At 41.9% G+C, this 18,872-nt stretch overlaps 1 protein-coding gene and 1 non-coding gene across 4 annotated transcripts in view; both read right to left on the reverse strand.

Moving 5' to 3' along the window:
- The window catches only part of UST (uronyl 2-sulfotransferase), a 381,095-nt gene that overhangs the window by 63,413 nt on the left and 298,810 nt on the right, over positions 1-18,872 (reverse strand). The window lies entirely within an intron of this gene.
- On the reverse strand, positions 14,830-14,933 carry LOC123619852 (U6 spliceosomal RNA). The gene has a single exon (XR_006728592.1). It is a non-coding gene; the product is annotated as a U6 spliceosomal RNA (small nuclear RNA).

Raw genomic sequence — 18,872 nt, forward strand, 5'->3', positions numbered from 1 at the left:
CTACTGAGTCAACTTGGCCCTCTCTCTCCTCTTTCCACTTCTAGTTCAGACTCCTAATAGAACATCACTGTGGATTTCAAATTTACGTCTCATAAATATTGTGGTTTGCAGCTAGTCTCATTATTTGATCCGAATTGTTTTAGAAAGATGTTGGTGCTTTAGAAGAACTTCTCAATCAATTAATACAGAGCCTCCTAGCACAGTTCCCTGGGGGTCTGGGGATGGTCAGTGTCTACTGCTGTTCCCTATTGGCTTTCACAGGGAGAATGCAAATGACTGAAACACAAGGAGAATTTTCTGCAAAATTCCCAGAGTAAAGCTGCTGTGGGCTAATATGGAAAATATGAATCTGAAAGTCTGAATATCTGGAATTACAATTTTATCCATGAGAACACCCTGGTGTCATGTGAACGAGGTCAAACGGCTAAATGGAGAACTAGTATCCAGTTAACTTGTCACTGAATGTTTTCTTTGGCCTCTCAATTTAATACACTGATTTGCTTAACTATTCGAGTTCAAAAGCAAGGAACATCTCATTGGTGTCAAACCTTAGTCTTACTCCTCAAATGTTTTTATTACTATAGAATATATGGTTAAGCAAAAAAGGAAAATTAAAAGCAAACATAAGTCTGCCCCACAGATATAAATATTTAAAAGTAAAATATATAACAAATTAAAAATATAATAGATAAAGAGAAAAAATATTTTGGGGTATAGCCCTTTTCAGTATTTTTTATATGAAGGTCTATTTTTGCTACTGTGGATTGTCCCGACTCTTCTGCCAAACTCCAAATAAAATATTGAAAAAGAACATAGGAAGCAACAGTCTTTGGACTTTCTTACCCCATACACCTATTTTTTAATATCAAAATGTGAAATTTCTTTAGAAAGAGGCTGATGTTTCTTTAGATGAATTTTCATTGACTTAAGTGTTTCCATCTAAATTACAGACGTGGTATATTTATTCAATGGAATACTATTCAGCCATAAAAACCGACAACATAATGCCATTTGCAGCAACATGGATGCTCCTGGAGAATGTCATTCTAAGTGAAGTAAGCCAGGAAGAGAAAGAAAAATACCATATGAGATCATTCATATGTGGAATCTAAGAAAAAACAAAACATAAATACAAAACAGAAACAGACTCATAGACATAGAATACAAACTTGTGGTTGCCAAGGGGGTGGGGGGTGGGAAGGGACAGACTGGGATTTCAAAATGTAGAACAGATAAACAAGATTATACTGTATAGCACAGGGAAATAGATACAAGATCTTATGGTAGCTCACAGAGAAAAAAAATGTGACAATGAATATATATATATGTTCATGTATAACTGAAAAATTGTGCTCTACACTGGAATTGGACACAACATTGTAAAATGACTATAACTCAATAAAAAAAGTTGGGAAAAAAGATACAATAAAAAAATAAATAAGTGGAGAATAATGGAATTAATAAAATAAAAACTCATTTGATTACCAAAAAGCTCAGGAAAATTTATTTACCATATGAACGGGTGACTTCTTAACTCTTGTATTTGAGGAAGAGACACAAAGATTAGACAGAGCCTTCACCTCGCAAGTGAGAATGGTCCATGGACCTGGACAGGCCTTGATGCCTCAGTTTTAAGGCCTCCTTTTTGGAAGACTGAATGTAGCTGCCTTAATTTAATAAGTTACCTGTTAGCTTAGAAAGACACATGACAGAGCTGGGGACACAGTATGTCCTTTTGTGCGTTTGCTGTTGGTAGACCTTCTCTTAATGCAATCCCAGTTGTTTTCAGTTTATCTTAACAAGGATAACACCAGTCACCTTTGCTTCCCCATCCTTTTGGTAAGGGTCTCATGGGCTACTTTTCTCCCCCTTAATGCTCTAGCCTTCTGCCAAATCAGCCTATAAGTGTTGGTAAAATGCTGATGCCTTTTGTAAAAAGCAACAGCGACCCAGGAGGTGGATTTCTGTCGTGGCCTAGCTACTCCTTCAAAGAGGGAAGGCCCCAACATTTCTGGCTTCAATTACCCACCTCAGTTCTCCCCTCCCTTCTCTATCTTGACTCCCTTCAAGCCTTTTAAACTTTAAACCAAGGTTTTTATTGGGGGTTTTTATTTTACTGAGGTCAAAGAATCCCACCTTCATGAAATTCCCACAAAGCCAGAAATCACTTCATTAGAAGTCTAGAGGCCTCAAGTGATAACAACAGAAACACTGTGAATTATGTGTTTTTGTCTTTTTAAAGCCTTTGAACATCTATTGGCCCATCTGTATTGGCTGGTGAAGGACTGACGAGGTTCCCACATTTCCAGAGGACCATTCCAGAGGGGCAGAGGCGGCTGTAAAGCACACTCCTGGCTCACTCGCTGGTGCTAAAGGGGTGTGGGAACGCGGGTGGGAGGCAGTTCAGGCTGCGCTGCTGCCAGACGGGCCAGTGGATTATCCAGAATTACAGGCCAGTGGATTACCTGGAAACAGGGCAGTGGAGGAATGAAGAGGAACGAAGGAGCTGCATCCTTGGGAACAGGCAGAAGTCTCCTTTGAAGAGTAGATTTGGAAGTGGGAAGAGGAGAGTTGAAATGGCAAAGCGGAGTGGACGGGGGTGCGGCTGGGAGGAGGCAGGGAGCGGGGGTCAGTGTGGCCACCTGGCACTTCTACACTGCGGGTTAGAGACCAGGGAGGCGTCCTCCTATGGCTTCCTGCCTGTCCTTCAAAGGAGAACACACTGAAATGAACTTCAGGGTGTCTGGGCTGTTGCTGTTTTTTAAATCAATGAAATCAACTAGGGACTTGACATACGATGCAGGCTCTGCCTACCTGTCTAAACTCGGGTTTCAGTTCCTGCTCATCCTTTATGCCCCAGCAACCTTCACTGCCTCTAGTTCCTCCTGAGCAGCAAGCTGTTTCAAATTATGCCCTCTCTGCCTGCTACCTTCTATTATCCCTCAAGACTCAAGTGTCACCTCCTCCAGGAAGCCTCACGGACATGGCCTCCGCAGCTGTCCACAGATGCTGGCAGATAATGCCCTGGTGTTAGAATCCAAGGGGCATGTGTCTGCCTCTCCCCTTGGCCTGTATCCCTGAGAGCAGAGTCTGTCTTGCTTCCCCAGCCCCCACCACTGCACGTGGCACAAAGGAGGTGCCAAGTGCCTGTTTGGCTGAATGATCTACTTGATGAATGAGCACACACACACACGCGATGAAGATCAAGAGGATTGAAGGAAGGGCTAAAACTTGACCGTGAGCCCCACAGCAACAGCAACTTTTGTTCTCCTCCCTGAAGGTTCCCAAGGGCTGAGAACAGGCCCTATCTCATAGCAGGCACTCCCAAAGGCATTTTTTAAATACATTAATAAGGAAGAAACATTTTTGGAAGCGGTGCAGAAGAAGTGGTGATTTATAGGTCCTTTTGCAACGTCAAAAGATTTCAAAACGCTTTGCTTGAGGGCATGGCTGCTTTCACGAGAGACCTGCTTTTTCACCTGGAAGCAGACTTCATGGCACAAGCTGCTTCTGCAGCTGGTTCGTGTGCACGAGAAACAGTTTCAGTAGCTCACATATTATGCGATTTGAAGTGACTCCAAGACCTGAGTCTTCTGACATCTCAGGGTCACTTACTGACATCTCCGGGCACATCACTTTCTACAGTGGCCAAAGTCCCTGGGCTTCTTTTCATCCTAACCTTTCTCTACGGCTGCTGTGCTCTCGGACTCTGGAGTACACGGCTCAGGGAGAGAGGAGTCCAGGACTCTGAATGCTCCTCTGTACCTCCCTGCTTCCAGGCAGCGGGCATGTTTTATTTCCCAGGCTGGAGAGTGCAGAGCTGGGAGGATAAGCAATTTCACAATAAGCTGCCAGTGGCCAGGCAGGCAAGTAATTAATGTCTCTCCTGGTTTGTGGGTGGGAGTAGGCAGGAACCACATCGCTGGGCTGTAATGGATGTTACAGTCCTCTGAAAAGGTCATCTGGAGGCTGAAACACTTTCCAGCAGTGTCTGCCTTTACAGATGGAAGAGTCAGGAATTGATATGAGTGCTAACAGACAACTGTGTCGAACACAACCTTTTACATTATTTCATAGATGTTACCAATCCCCAATCATCAATAGAGGTGAATACATAGATCAGTGTCACCTTCGATAGCAAATACTTACTGAGCAGTGGGGTGGGATGCAGGGGCTGAGAATACAAGGAAGTATAAGATAATTCCTCTTCTTATCCTGGGGAAACTTTCTGTGCAGTTAGGGAGCAGGACACACAGCAGTGATGTTGGAATGCAGGCAGGGCCAAAACACAGGGCATGACAACCCCTGCTTTGGATTCAGAGGAAAGGGGGTGCTTAAGGAATTTTTTGTAGCAGAAATGTATCAGGGAATCATTAAGCCAATTGCCTGTAGCATAGAAGGTGGAGGGGCGACTCTGGAGGCAGATGACTTGGGTTTAAATCGAGGCATGTTGGTAAATGTATAACAACCACCTTCCCCCGAAAAACAAAGACCTGATTTATAGTGTTTGCAGATTTCCATGGTGAAATACTCCTACCATGGCCAAATTCAAGCCAATATCTTGATGTTAACTGAACAGAACAATGCCTGAAAATTTAACAGTTGCTCAGAGCCTGTCCAAGCCAGCTCCGGCATACCACTGGTTGAAATCCAGGCTCTGCCTCTTACTAGTTGTGAAAACTTAAGCAAGTTACTTAACTTATGTAATCCTTGGTGTCTCATCTGTGAAATGGGCATAATAATATTTATGTCAGAGGGATGCTGTTAAGATTAAATGAGATAGTATTTGTGTGGCAATCATGAACCTATCCTGCCCAATGGTCCTAGATGCTTTGCTCTGAATCTATCACCTCATTCGCGCTGAGGCCATGGGCAGCTCTCACCCAAAGACTGAGCATGGCAAAGAGATTATGGCAGGTCTGTTCCTGCAACCTGCAGGACTCCTCTGGTGAGTGTCTTTGGCTTAAAGATTCCCCCCTGGCCAAACTTTTTTAGAACTGCACTGTAGTCTGAGCTTCTGCCTCAGACCCAATTCTTCCTTCTCTGTTCTTCACAGGGGTCAGACCTACAGCAGGTATAATGTCTCTGTCCCAATTCCCTTTTCCCTCACAGGCATTTCTCCCAATAAATCTCCACATATCTAATCTCAACTTGGCTTCTGCTTCTCAGGGGACCTTAGGACGCAAATCACTTTGGATTGTGTAATATAGCAAGTGCTCAATAAGTATTTTTTTAAAAAAGAAGACGGATGTGGGATTCCCTTACCCCTTAGTTTCTGGGTACCACTACCTCTTGCCCTGGTAAGTGGTACTGAGAGAGGACATCCTCTTCAGGAGAAATGATGGCTACCAGCCCAGGCATGCCAACCACATCAGGGCAATGCAGACCAACACTCCCATCACTATTTCTATTTTCCTATGACTTTCTTGCCCTCCATTCAAGTTTACCCAGCCTCTACCCTTGTTCCTGACAAGCTAATGTGCTCTTACGCTGCTGTTAAATCCTATGGCCACATTTTTCTAGCTTTATTTTGCTTACCCCTACTAGAAACTTCCAACAACAATGAACAAGCTTCCTTTCTCAAAACTTCTTCCCTCTAATTCTGTGATGCCGCATCTCTGTGTTAACCCCTTCTTGGGACTGCTGCTCGGTTCCTTTGCTTCCAACTCCTCAAGGAGAGCTAAAAACAGGGGACCCACAGGCTCTTTTATCCTCAACCTTGATTTCACCCCATGGTTTCAATTCAACAACTTTCAGCAAATAATTAGTGAGGACCACCATTGTGCCAGACATGATCTCACCCCTCACGGAATATGCATGTATTTAGTAGATTAATTACCCTTTCTCTGGATCCCGGTAACTTCCAGTTTTATATATCCAACCTAGTTCTCTCTTCTGCCTGCTGGGTATCTCCATCCACTTGAACATCAGGTATCTGAAATTCAGCCCATCCAAAGCAGAACTTATTTTTCCCACCCCTCTGTCCCTTTATTCCCCACCTTCTGTAGTACCAGCTATCAGATTGCTCCAACCAGAAACCTGGGATCTGTCTTAACTCCCCCTCCTCCTTCAGCTCCACATTCATTCACTCAAGAAGCAATGACTGATTCTACCTCACATATCAGTCTTAGTCTGTTCATTTCTATTGGTTTCCTCTACCATGATAATTCTCTTCCAAACCAAAATAGTTCACCTTGCTCTACTCCAAGCATCTTCCCCTCGCACAAGATTTCAAATGCAAGTCCTATCATGTCATGCCCCCCAACCAAGATTCAATCTGTCTGTGGCTTTTTATTGTCTTCAGAATAAAGCCCCACATACTTGTAATATTTTTAAAGCCTTTGATGATCTGGCCCTGCACACCTTTCCATCTTCATAGCATACCCCTGTGCCCTGCTTTCTAAACTCCATCCATAAAAGTCTTGTAGGACTTGGGACTCTTGATCTGTCTACATACTGTTCCCACAGGCTGATCACCTCCTCCAGTTATTTGTTTAATGTCTGTTTTCCCCGATAGATTATACACTCCATGACGGCTGGAACCACATATGTTTTTTTCATTACTGCATTCTCAGTATCTGCCGAAGCGCTGGCTACAGAGCAGGTACTGAGTATTTGTTGAAAGAAAGAAAGAAAGAATGAATGAACCATATCAGAATATAAATAGCCCAAACATTTATGCACACGATGTACATAACCTTGAGGATGGGTAGGTTTATTAAAAGATGTTGGAAACAAAAAGCCAGACCTACCAGTTTTATTTATAATTAAAGAAAAGAGCCCAGGAAGAAGAGTTGAACATTTTTTTTAAAAAGCTTTAAATTTCAGTCACTGTGAGGGTGTGAGTGAGCATATATATGGGGGTGGGTGGGTGTGTGTGTGTGTGTGGCGGGGTGACAGGGCCCACCATGGTGATTTGGTCATCTTGAGGTGACTATGTCCTCCCTTTCTGGACAGACATGACATTGAACTAGGCTGTCATAATAAGCAGATTGGTGAGCAATAGACTGGAAAAGTTTAGGAGACAGCCATCACTTCTGGACTTTACAAATTTGTTCCAGAATTTCATGTACACCATTTTCAGACCCTCCTATACTTCATAAATTTGTTCATGACATTCTACTTCCTACATTCACTTTCTCTGATAAACACCTGATTTGGCTTAGCCTTTGCCGTCAGCAGCATCCTAATGAGGGCTCGCTCTACATCGCGTTTCCAAATTTCACTCTCGAGACCCAACTACTTAAATGAGTGGCTGAGATGAAACAGCCTCTACATTTCTTTTCTATCTTGAAAAGTGCTATGATTCATTAAGGTCTGTTTTTTCCCCTCCCTTTTCTGAATTCCCTGGGATTCTATGTTAAAAGGGCTCTGGTGACCATCCTGTTCTTACATTTGGCTTCCTCCTTGCCAATCATTTTCCTTCCTGCTTTGTTTGTAGCCTCTTCTTCTAATTTAGCGATGACGGTTTGATGAAGTCAAGAGCCTACTCAGTCTGATGTCATTCCAATCTTGCCACAACTCTGTTATTTGCACAATGGGACTAATAAGGCTGTCTTGGAGAACAGCACAATTTTGGAAGACTGTAGACTTGATGAGATGCCTTGAATTTCTCAAAAGAAAAGTCTTTTGAAAAATTGGTGTTAATTCAGCTCTTGATGTAAAATTATTTATTTTGACTGAATTTTTAAGTTCTTAATGCTAAATGTGACTTGGCAATTAATACAGATTTTGCTTTGCAGAAGCCTGACTTCCACTCATAATATTTAGAGAGAATTATTTGAGGTATCTTTTAGCTAAAATATGAAGTTGACCCTGGATGAAAAGAAGAGACCAGAACAGTTTTCAGGCACAGGATATGAAACAAATAATGCCTTCTTCCAGTTTGGAAGAGCTTTCTCATGAAGAAGGAACATTTCTGAAAATTAAATTTTGACGATTTGTTGGACTATTGATACTATTAGAGCAGGCAGATAGCTAGATATGAGCGGAGAAAGGGGGACGCAGGTCAAATGGTAGGAATTGGGCAGAAAGGAGGGGCCAAATACAGGAAACCACACATCATGTAAGCAGCAGGGGTCCCTGGACAGAGAAAGAAAAGCAGGAACCTTTGGGCTGAAAAAGTGGTCACACCTTTTGGGGTGATGAGCAGCCTGGAGGCCGACAAAGAAAGGTGAGAAAAGGCAGGAATCTCCAGTGTCTGAATGTAACCTTTTGCTCTTTATGCCCTCATTTCAATAAAATGAGACTTGCAGATGAGACGTACCCATCACACACCGACACCATGACACTTCCAATCCAGACCAAATAAGGACAAAAATCCCTCCCTCTTCAGGAAGGAGGAGTTGGGATGAAAATACGACTCCAAGCCCTTCCCTCCCTAGTGAATATTCCGCCCATTCATTCTTATACTCTACGTAACCAACTTGCCAAAAAAACTCAGGGCAGCTGCTCACCTGAGCCTGCCCGCTCTCCCCTTGAGAACATACTATCCATCCCTTAATAAATCCTCACTTTACTTTCTTAACCTCTGTGTCTTGTCTCTGAATTCTTTCTGGGACGGGACAGGAACATGGACACCAGCCACATCTACTGGCAACAATACCATTTTATTTACTTATAAATAAGCAAGTGCTATAAATCTAAGTTTAAAAGCACTATTTGTTAAGGCAGCTAAACCTCACGGAAGTGTTTCTTTTTGCTTTTGATAATAACAGTTTAAATAAATTGGTTAACTTAATTGCATCAGCTATAATAGAGGAGTGAACTCCAGAGCCCGCTGTGCCCTGGGAAGCGCCTTTAGATCCCTAGAAGTAACAACTAACTTACGTGAGGACAACTAACCATCCATTTTATCTAGAAAAAAAAATTCAGCTAATCATCATTTGTGGCCTGGAGGCAACGGAGAGACTTGTAAATAAAATACAGATACGCATAGTTACATGAATGAAAAAACTTGAGAAGGATGCGTTGATGTGATTATGTATTTATCAAACTGTAAATCAATCAAATATTCATTTAATCATTTATTCGACAAATAATCTTTGAGCACTTTTTATGTTCTAGATCTAGTTTTTTATTTTTTACTTTTTGAAGAAATGCTGGTGAGTAAGACAGGTAAGTCCCCTGCCCATATGCAATGAATTCTATTAAGATCTTCCTACCTGATGGACTCCAGGGAAGCAATAAATGGGACGTATACAAGGCAGGGAAGATGACACCTGCCCTTGAGGAGCTGGCCGTCAGGCTGGGAAAGGACTAAGGAAACAAGCAGAGTCACACAGGACAAAAAGAGGCAGTTCAGCACAGTGGTTAGGTACACCGCCTCTGAAGAAAGACTGCCTGAGTTTGAATCCTAGTTTCATCACTTCATGGATGTAATCTTAACTCTGGGCAAGTTACTTAACCTTCCTGAGTATCAGGCTTCTCATCTTTGAAATGGGATCATAATAATATAATAATCTCATAAGACTGTATTGTGAAGATCAAGTTAAGGATTCACGTGCTACAGAAATAAAAAACAAAATTATGGCTACCAGGAGGTAAAGAGGTGGGAAGGTATAAATCGGGAGTTCAGGATTTGTAGATACTAACTGCTGTATATAGATAAACAACAAAGTCCTACTGTATAGCACAGGGAACTATATTCAATATCTTGTAACGGCCTATTATGAAAAGGAATATAAATATACATACGTATAACTGAATTACTACGCTGTACACTAGAAATTAACATGACATTGTGAATCGACTATACTTCAATTTAAAAAAGAAAAAAACAAAAGAACTCATGTGCTAACAGTACCTGGAACACAGTGTGAATGCAAGAGTAAGAGACAGAGCAGAGCACACAAGGAGCTGGAACTCTAGAAAAGGAACAGCGCCCCAAAGATTGGGATCAAGAGAGACTGGAGATGAGATTTTGAAAGATGGATAGGAGCTAGATGGAGAGAGGAAAGAGAAGAAGGCTTTCCAGCTTAGGGTAGCAACATTAGGAAAAGAATGGATATGGGAAGGAGCCTGTTCTGAAAAAAAAAGGTGGGAAGCTTGGGTGGTTAGCATGTATTTGGGAAGGCAACACCCCAAGGCTGGCAAGATAGGTCCAGATTATTGAGAGTCTTGAAAACCACAGAAAGGACTTGAGAATTCACCACCGAAGGCAGGATTCACCAAGCTTCTCGAGCAAGGAATTAAAGGACATGATGTGACGTGCTGCTTTGGAAAATGGATCTGGCAACGCTACACAGGGTGAAGGGGCAGCAAAGTGGCTCAATCAGAGGAGATTAGTTAGGAGGCTATTGTGCTGTTGAAGAACATTAAGGACAGTGATAATGACAGCGGCAGTGGAGAGGGCGAGCGAAGCTGGGAGACATTCTAAAGAAAAAATGAAAAGAACTTCAGCGCATGTTGGATTGAATGGATGAAGGTGAAGAACTTTTTTAACAAGTCAGGATAATGGTATATTGATGATGTATGTATGTTACTCAAAAGATTCCAATAACATAGTGTTCAGATTGGGCAAATGCAGAATAGGCAAGGTGCATGAAACTGCCTGCATAAAACTCTCCTAGGGGCCCAAGGAAGACTGAACGTGAGTACCCGATGAAGATGTGGAGCCAAAGTATTCATGCAAAGGAAGAAATACTGGGTGACAGGAAAAGCCTACCTGTAAAGGGCCAGAAACGAAACCCACCACTCAAAATAAATAACAAGTTACTCGGGCTTTCAATTCTGGGGTTTGTACGTAAAGGTGAAAGCACATACTAATGTCTGATAGTAGTGATCTGACTTTCATGAGGATAGCAGCTGGAAATGACAGTTAAGGTCTCAGAGGCACAAAGTCAAAACAATTCAAGTGAAGGGGTTTATTTGCTCACTTCAACTTAGTGTCCGAAAGTAAAGGAGAAATACCGGCCTCAGTTCTCCGGCATGCCCGCTGACCACCCAGGGCCAAGAGTGAGCATGGCGGGAGACGGGGTGTCACTGTGAGGTTCTCCCAGTGCTTCTCCAGTCCACAGCTTCAACAAGAGGCAGCATCCACCCAAGTGTCCACAGTCAAGGTTCCTCTCAAGGATCTTGGCTTGTTTGTTTCCATATTTGTATCTAAATGAGTGGATTGAAAACTGCTCAAAGTACAGGGTCCGAGACAAAGAGTCCTCACTTTTCCCATGTCAAGTGTGCTCAGATTCACTCAAAGGCCTTTCTGGTCCTTCTGTAGCAGCCCCACAGGAAGTCAAAAAAGGCTGACTGACAGAAGTGGCCTCAGTGTCAGAGATGGACCAGACCTGGCCAAACACGGTCCTGACCTGCAACACTGTGGTCTTACATTTGCTCATAATCAAAAGCAAAGTAAGATGTGTACCTAACTCTATCCTCAGCCTCTCCTTGTTTTTTTTTTCATCTATCTTTTGTATTGCAAAACCGTGAATGATGAATCCATTCCGAATTTATTCCAATTTATTAAATGTGGTCACTCAGGAACTGACTGCCAGGAAAGCCACACCCGTTGGAAAAGAAACAAGATCACATCCAGCCCAGAGACCTCCAGAAGGAACGCCAACATTGAATTTGCCACTAGCATGAATCTTTTCTTCACAAATCTGTGCAAAACAGGCTGCTGAGAAAGCAGCCGCTCTGGGGTTGGTAAGTTAATAGCAACATCTAAGTTACAAGTGGGTGGTGGTGGAGGGTTTATGAAATAGTCCTTGTCTTTTTCCTGAGGTTTTTTTTTTTTATCATTAGACATTGAAATTTATGCTGCTTATTTTCTGCCTGAAATGAAACCCCCCAAAGGCTGAATCCTAAATATTACACCCTAGTAAAAAAAAAAAAAGGAAATAAACAAAAATTGACAATTAGCAATTTAATTTTTACTTCAACTATCTGGCTTCTATAAGAAACCACTTCTTATCACCATTATATTTAATGTTATTCTAGAGATACTAACAAAAACAATTGAGTAAGATTCATAAAAATTTGGAAAAAGAAAGAAAAATTTATCATTATTATCTAGGGATATAACGTTATCTGGCAAACTGGAAAGAATTTCCTGAAAATCCACCAACAGATAGTAAGAGAATGGAGTAAGCTGGCTGACTTAAAAATAATATATAGACTTTAATAATAGCAATAATAATGTGCAACAATAGATAAAATATAAAAGATAAAAAGATAAAATATCTAGAAATAAACTTAACTGTGCAAGATCTACATGAAGAAAACTCTAAACACTCTCAAAGGATATAACAGAAGTTTGAACAAATGGAAAAGCAAAATACATTCTCACATAGTAAGACTCAACATTAACATGTCAATTCTCCCTATGTTAATCTAAAACTTAACATGAACCCCATAAATAATGGTAGGGTTTTCTGGGTACATATGGTGGGAGAAGGGGAGCTGAACAAGCCGATTTTAAAGTTTCTATAGAAAATCAAGAGAGACAAAGAGCCAGGACAATTGGGGGGGAAGAGTAATGAAAAGAGATTAGATCCTACTGGATAATAAAATATTTATGATAGAACAGTTATTAGATATTACACAATTGTATTAATTGTATTATGGTATATTGTGTAATTATATATTAGTTTACACACAAGCAGACACACATGTATAATATGTAATAATGTGCTATTATTGTACCTAAAGACACTGATCAATGGAACAAAATAAAGACAAAAAATTGATCCCTCCAAAAATAAGAATTTATCATATGATAAAAGTGACACTTTGGTGTGGAAAAATAAAGAATTATCCTATAAGTATTGTTGAGATAATCTGTTAACCATCTAGAAAAAAAACATGCTGGACTGATGTCACACCTGACAGCAAGCTAAATTTTGGATTATCAAAGATTTTGTATTAAACAATAGGAATTACAACAAAACCCCTGGAAACACCATGGGGAATTTCCTTAATAGCTTCGGAGGGAAGAAGACCTTTCTCCTGTAATACACAACTTAGAAGCAGCGTTTCGCGCCATGTCATTTAACTCCTTGCTCAAGAAGCTCAGTGAGTCCTGCCTTCTGTGACGAATTCTGAAGTCCTTTCTGTGGCTTTTAAGACTCTCAATAATCTATTGCTTTCCTAAATAAATAAATGTTAATCAAACCACACCTCTCACATCGTGTTTCCAGAACGGGCTCATTCTCACTTGCATTTTTCCTATGCTGTTCACTGATCGACCCAGCTCCGCTCTTGGTTCGTGATGCTTCTTTTTTGGGGGGAGGTGATTTTTTTCACTGAAGTTTTCTACTGAGCTGATTGTAGAGTCACATGCAGTTGTGATGCTTTTTGATTAAATAATTATGATAATACTATAATAATATCGATAGCTAACATTACTCCTGGGGAGCAGAAAGACACTGGAGAGTTTTAAGCAGGGGAAGGATGATGTCAGACTTGCACACTGGACACTATGACTGTGGGGTGGGAGATGAACTGGAGACAGGCTGCCCAGCTATGAGGCTTTTGCAGATACTCAGTGGGACACGAGGAGGGCTTTACTGATGATGCCTGATGTGGATGGTCTGAGAGGAGTCAAGGAGGGAGAACCAACAGGCTTGGCAGCTGGACTGGACACTCTTCTGCCCTGCCTCCCGTCCTCTTGGCCATTTTTCACTCTAGCCATTGCTGCAGCCACAAGACTCACGTAGAAGCAACCTGAGAGCAACCTCGCTTTCTGTTCCCAGTGCTATACCCACAAGAGCACACCTGGCACCCATGTGTGCACAGCCCAGATGTGTGGGAGTTAAGGCTTCATGGGGTGAACTTGACAACAAAGGATGAAAGCAGTGGATAAATGCAATCCTCTTTCCTCCAGTAGAAACATTCTAGGGCGAATTCTACACTGTCCTCAGGGAGTCCTGGCAGCCTTGACCCTTGGTTTCTGTGGGAGTGACCGACATGAGGACACGCCTTTGTATTGGCCTTCCTTCCTTCCCTCTCTCTCCAGTTCCCCACTCCTATTCCTCAGATCACTGCCTGAATTCTAAAACCCTTCTCCCAAACCCTTGCCTCAGGTGCTGCTTTCAGGAGGATTCCAGGTTAAGTTAGTGGCTAACTGCAAATGGGTTGGGGAGTTGAGGAAAGAAAGCAGGCAAGGATGACTCCAAGGTTTCTTGTTTGGGTGACTGAACCGACAGGGGGTATCACTCATTAGTAACAGAATACAGGAGGAGACAGATGGGTTTCTCTGTGTGTGGCAGAGGCAGAAAGTAGGAACCGGTGCTCATCTTGCCCCAGCTACTCCCATCGCAGTGCTGGCACTTTGCAGGTGTTCCAGATATATGGAGGTTGCACATGCAAGTGGACAGAAGAGGCAAACTCTGGTGTTCTGTCCACATTTGTTAAGTATGTATTGAGAGTTGGACTGGGTGTTGGCCAGGGAGCTGTGAAGGGTGCTAAGATTAAAAGAGGTGATCATGTCTTGTCATCTGAGAGAATTAAATTTTAGTTAAAAATATCGGACATATACAAATGTGAAATAATTTGAAGGAGTTAAGAAGCAATATATATTTACAAATAAAAAATACATTATATTAGCAAGTAAAAAATAAATATATGTATGTTCATGTATAACTGAAAAATTGTGCTCTACACTGGAATTTGACACAACATTGTAAAATGACTATAACTCAATTAAAAAATGTTTAAAAAAATATAATTCACACCCAGTAATAATTCCCTGGAGAAATAAAGATTAGCAGTAATCAAGGTTGGCTGAGGCTAATCTTAATTGTCTTAGTTTTGATCACTTTTCTTAATCTCACAGGGTTTTTTTTTTAACATTTTTTATTGATTTATAATCATTTTACGATGTTGTGTCAAAAAAATATGGAACGCTTCACGAATTTGCGTGTCATCCTTGCGCAGGGGCCATGCTAATCTCTGTGTCGTTCCAATTTTAGTATATGTGCTGCCAAAGAGAGCACAATCTCACAGGGTTTTTATTTATCAATAGTGGTCAGAAATGGAATGCCAAAATGATAGCTGAGACTTCCTTGTCAACAAAGTTTCCTCCATCTCTCACTGCACTTGATAACTTTCTTTTATACATCTGCTGAGTCTTTTCACAAGCCTCCTCCAAGAAGTCAGTTTCTTTCAAAATTGGAATTTAAAACTCTGAGGAACAGTGAAGGGGCAACCATCTCACTATAAGTCATACCAGTGTAACATTCTCCTTCAATGCAAAAAAAAAAAAAAAGATTATAGAAACACTTAGCTGAATGTTGATACAATTCCATTATGATTTTACTTTGTAATATGAAATGCAGGGCCATTTTTAAAAAGCTTTATTTGTCAGGAAATTGAGTAGGTTTTGGTTAAAATTCTTTCATTTAATTATGAATATCCGCATGGGTTTAGGGTCAGAGAAAAAAGTGGTCTGTGCCTAGAGGTTGCACAATTTTATAGCCAATCAATCCCCCACCTGCCCCATTCATTCCTGGCTGCTTTCCTAGATCAATGAAAATGTCACATGGGATAAAATCAAACTTCCTATTAAATTCCTGACAAACTACATTTGCTGGTATTATTTCTACCCTGTCTGTGACACTCATTAGTCAATAATAAAAGGGAACTAAAGTGGTTTGTTAAGTGTGCTCTGCAAAACTTATTAAGCCAAGACCATCACAATTTCCAGGCCTGGCTATTTATTCTATAACTTTTCCAGGCTTTTAAATGTTTCACTATTACGAGGTGAGTCTGACCTCTCATTTGTATTTCAGGAGATTGGGCATCTATACTACCTATCTCTACTGAAGTTGGCCCAGAAGCTCCAAGGCACTTAGCATCCCATCAGATCCCCATCCCTCAGCCCCCATCTAGCTGCCTCATTTTAAGAATATGCTCACCCCGACACTTACATCATGCCCCTCGCTTTGGGAAGAGGCTCCTGACGTGGTGCCAAGTGATCTGCCACTCTCTCTGCTTCGTTTCTATCCTCCTTGAAGTCAAGAGTATTCAGCCTTGTCCTTCAATTTCCAGCCATTAGAGGGCAAGGCTGCTGCAGCTAACAGATTCTAAGACTTGTTTTGAGAGAGCCCGAGCAAAGCAAGCATTTTTCCAATTACACACTATCTAATTCAATTTACATGTATTAGAAAAACTGCCAGCTATTTCATGTTAATATTGACATTTTCATAAGTGCTTGCAATCAGAATTCAAGCTGAGATTCCAATAAATCTCTTAGATGTTTTACACGTATTTTTCCTGTCTGTCTTCAGACCTTGCAAAATGTTTTTAAGAACGCGTTTGGAGGTCATTCTGTCTTTGGGGAATTTATACTGTGTGTGTAAAACAGTTGGGCAGTGAAAAAATATTACAATTTGGCAAAGCAAATTGGGGACAACTATAGAGGTGTGCCGGGTTCCGAAAAACAAATGTAGGGTATGAAATTCAAAATTTTAACACAGGTAAATCGAGCCATTAGTTTTTCACTTTATATAAAACTTCACCCCATAACTTCTTTGAATAGCAAGCTCCCTGGCTGCATTTAAAAAGCATTAAAGAACATTTCCTGACTGCATTTAAAGTGTAGATCTATTCAACCATGGCTTTTAATTCAGCATTTATATGTATTTGTATGAACTGGCCTGCATTTGAAGAGTGACACATGTCTCTTTGGAAAGATGGCAATGGATTCCAAATGCCTCTGTTGACCAAATAAAAAGATGTCCTTGTGCTAAAATATTTTATTCATCAAAGTACCCTCTGTTTTATTGCCCAAAAGCATGGCTTCCTAAAATGAGATCTTAAATGTACAGTATAATATACTCTTTGGTTTCTGTATCATAAATATTACCCAGTTGAATTTAAAAGAAAGCCTGACTTAAGACCTACACAGAGCATTCATAAATACAACAAATCTTGCACTGTATTGCCAAACTCCCTTAATGGCATTTATTTGCACATGCCAATTAAAAGTCTAACAAATAAAAAAATTCCTGAGAGGAAGGCAAATACAGCTTTTCCCAAATGTGCAGAGGATACAGAAAGTAAGCTTCTGGAAGATACTCAGGAGATGCATCTCTTAGTAAAAACAGCTCCTGCTAATACAGCTGAGAATGGATTCCTCAGTAGGTCTCAACCTTAGCTGCATGTTGGCATCACGTTGGGAGCTTTTAAAAAATCCCCAAGCCCAGCTTCCACTCCCAACCAATTTAACCAGAATCTCTGGGTGTGGGACACAGGCAGCAGTAGTTTTAAAAGCCTCCCAGGTGATACCAATGAGTGACCAGGCTGAGACCCACCACTTTCATAAATATGAGCCACCTGTCCCAGCAGGGGTGCAATGCTGAGCACCCCCCACCCCCGCCACCCCAGCCAGGAGGCAGCTGCAGCTGGCCGCTGAGTCACAGTGAGGGGTGGGGGTCTGGAGCAGATGAGCTCAGCTGACAGGTGGCCAGCGGGATGCACCTGGCTGTGCTCTGGCAGCCCTTGGGTTTGATGCTCCTGGTGGGACCTTCTACGGAGAGAGTAGGTCAGGCAAACCTGATTTGGCAGCTTCCTCGGGGACATCTGGAGAATCGCTTCTCTGTCCCAAAGCTCCTTGCCTCCCTAAACACTCTGCTCCAGCCAAGCTGGGAGGCTGACCATGCAGTCAGCCTCAGGCTCTCAGGCTTTTGCACAAAAGCTCCACTCCTACGGTCCTCCTGACCCTTACGTCTGCTTTAATTTGCATCTGTCCCTAAAGAGTGAGCCTGCATTTTGTCCAGGAAGCCTCCTCCAATGACCCCAACTCTCACTGATTTCTTTCCTCTCCTGTAAGTGTCAGCACCATTCTCTTGCTGATTAAACATATCCCAGCCGATGCCCATTCCTGCGCTGCTGCACTGAGCTACTATCTCTCCTTGTTAGTGTTAAGCTTTTCAAGTTTGGGTCTTCTGTTGCTAGCCAGGCACTTAGCAACTGGAAAGGCAGTGAGGAGCCTTACTCTCATTTGTAAATGCTCCTCCAAAGCCAACCCTGCCCCTGACTGGAGCTGCTCCTGCTCCATAAATACTTGCTCCTTGCTTGTTCATCTCCCAGTTGATCTCCGCAGTAGCCTTGGGTTAACTGATCTGTCCATTTCACTGGATTAACTCAAGCCCTTCTCTACTCTGTATACTGAAGCTAAAGTAACTTTTTTTCCAAAGTGTAAGTTTCAGGATCCCATGTAAACATCTACTCCCCCACCCCTCTTCCTGCTTTAAATCCTTTAGTGTCTCCCCAGTCCTCTTTAACAGGCCCTGGGGAGTTCTCTGGGGCCCGACCCCTGCTTGCCTACACTACTGGATTCAACTCTTTCCTTCCTCCCTCAGCTTACCCTGCTCCAGTCTCCCTGGTTCTTCCCCCTGGTTCTTCACTGCATTCCTTCCTGCCACAGGACCTTTACATGTGCTGTTCCTGATGTCTGGATGTTCTTCCTTCTCTTTCCCTTCAGATTTTAGTTCAGCCATCGTTTCTCTGACCTTTAGACTTGTCAACTAGCCCATTCTATGCCTGGACAGTGTCACATCCTGCAACACAGTTACTATTTTGCATAAATTTGTGTGGTTTGGGGATTAATGACTGTCTCCCTTGTAGGACTCTGAGTTCTATGAGGACAGACATAGGGTCTATTTTAGTTCAACATTTTATTTCCAGTTTTTATTATTGTGCCTGTCACACAGAAAGAACTAAATCAATATTTATTGAATGAATAGATGAGTGAATGGATCAATGAATGAATGAGTCACTAGTAGGTGAAAAAAAAAAAAAGTATGACTGGCCCCTTGCTTTTGGAGACCAGGGACAGGAAAACCATAGTTTGGTGCCTCTGCATGGCAGCATGCCACAGTGGAAAGTGGATGTGGGTTCCCTGCTGTGGCTGGGACAGGCCAGGTTTCAAA

Source organism: Camelus bactrianus, chromosome 8 (genome assembly GCF_048773025.1).
Source record: "Camelus bactrianus isolate YW-2024 breed Bactrian camel chromosome 8, ASM4877302v1, whole genome shotgun sequence".
Classification (NCBI taxonomy): domain Eukaryota; kingdom Metazoa; phylum Chordata; class Mammalia; order Artiodactyla; family Camelidae; genus Camelus; species Camelus bactrianus.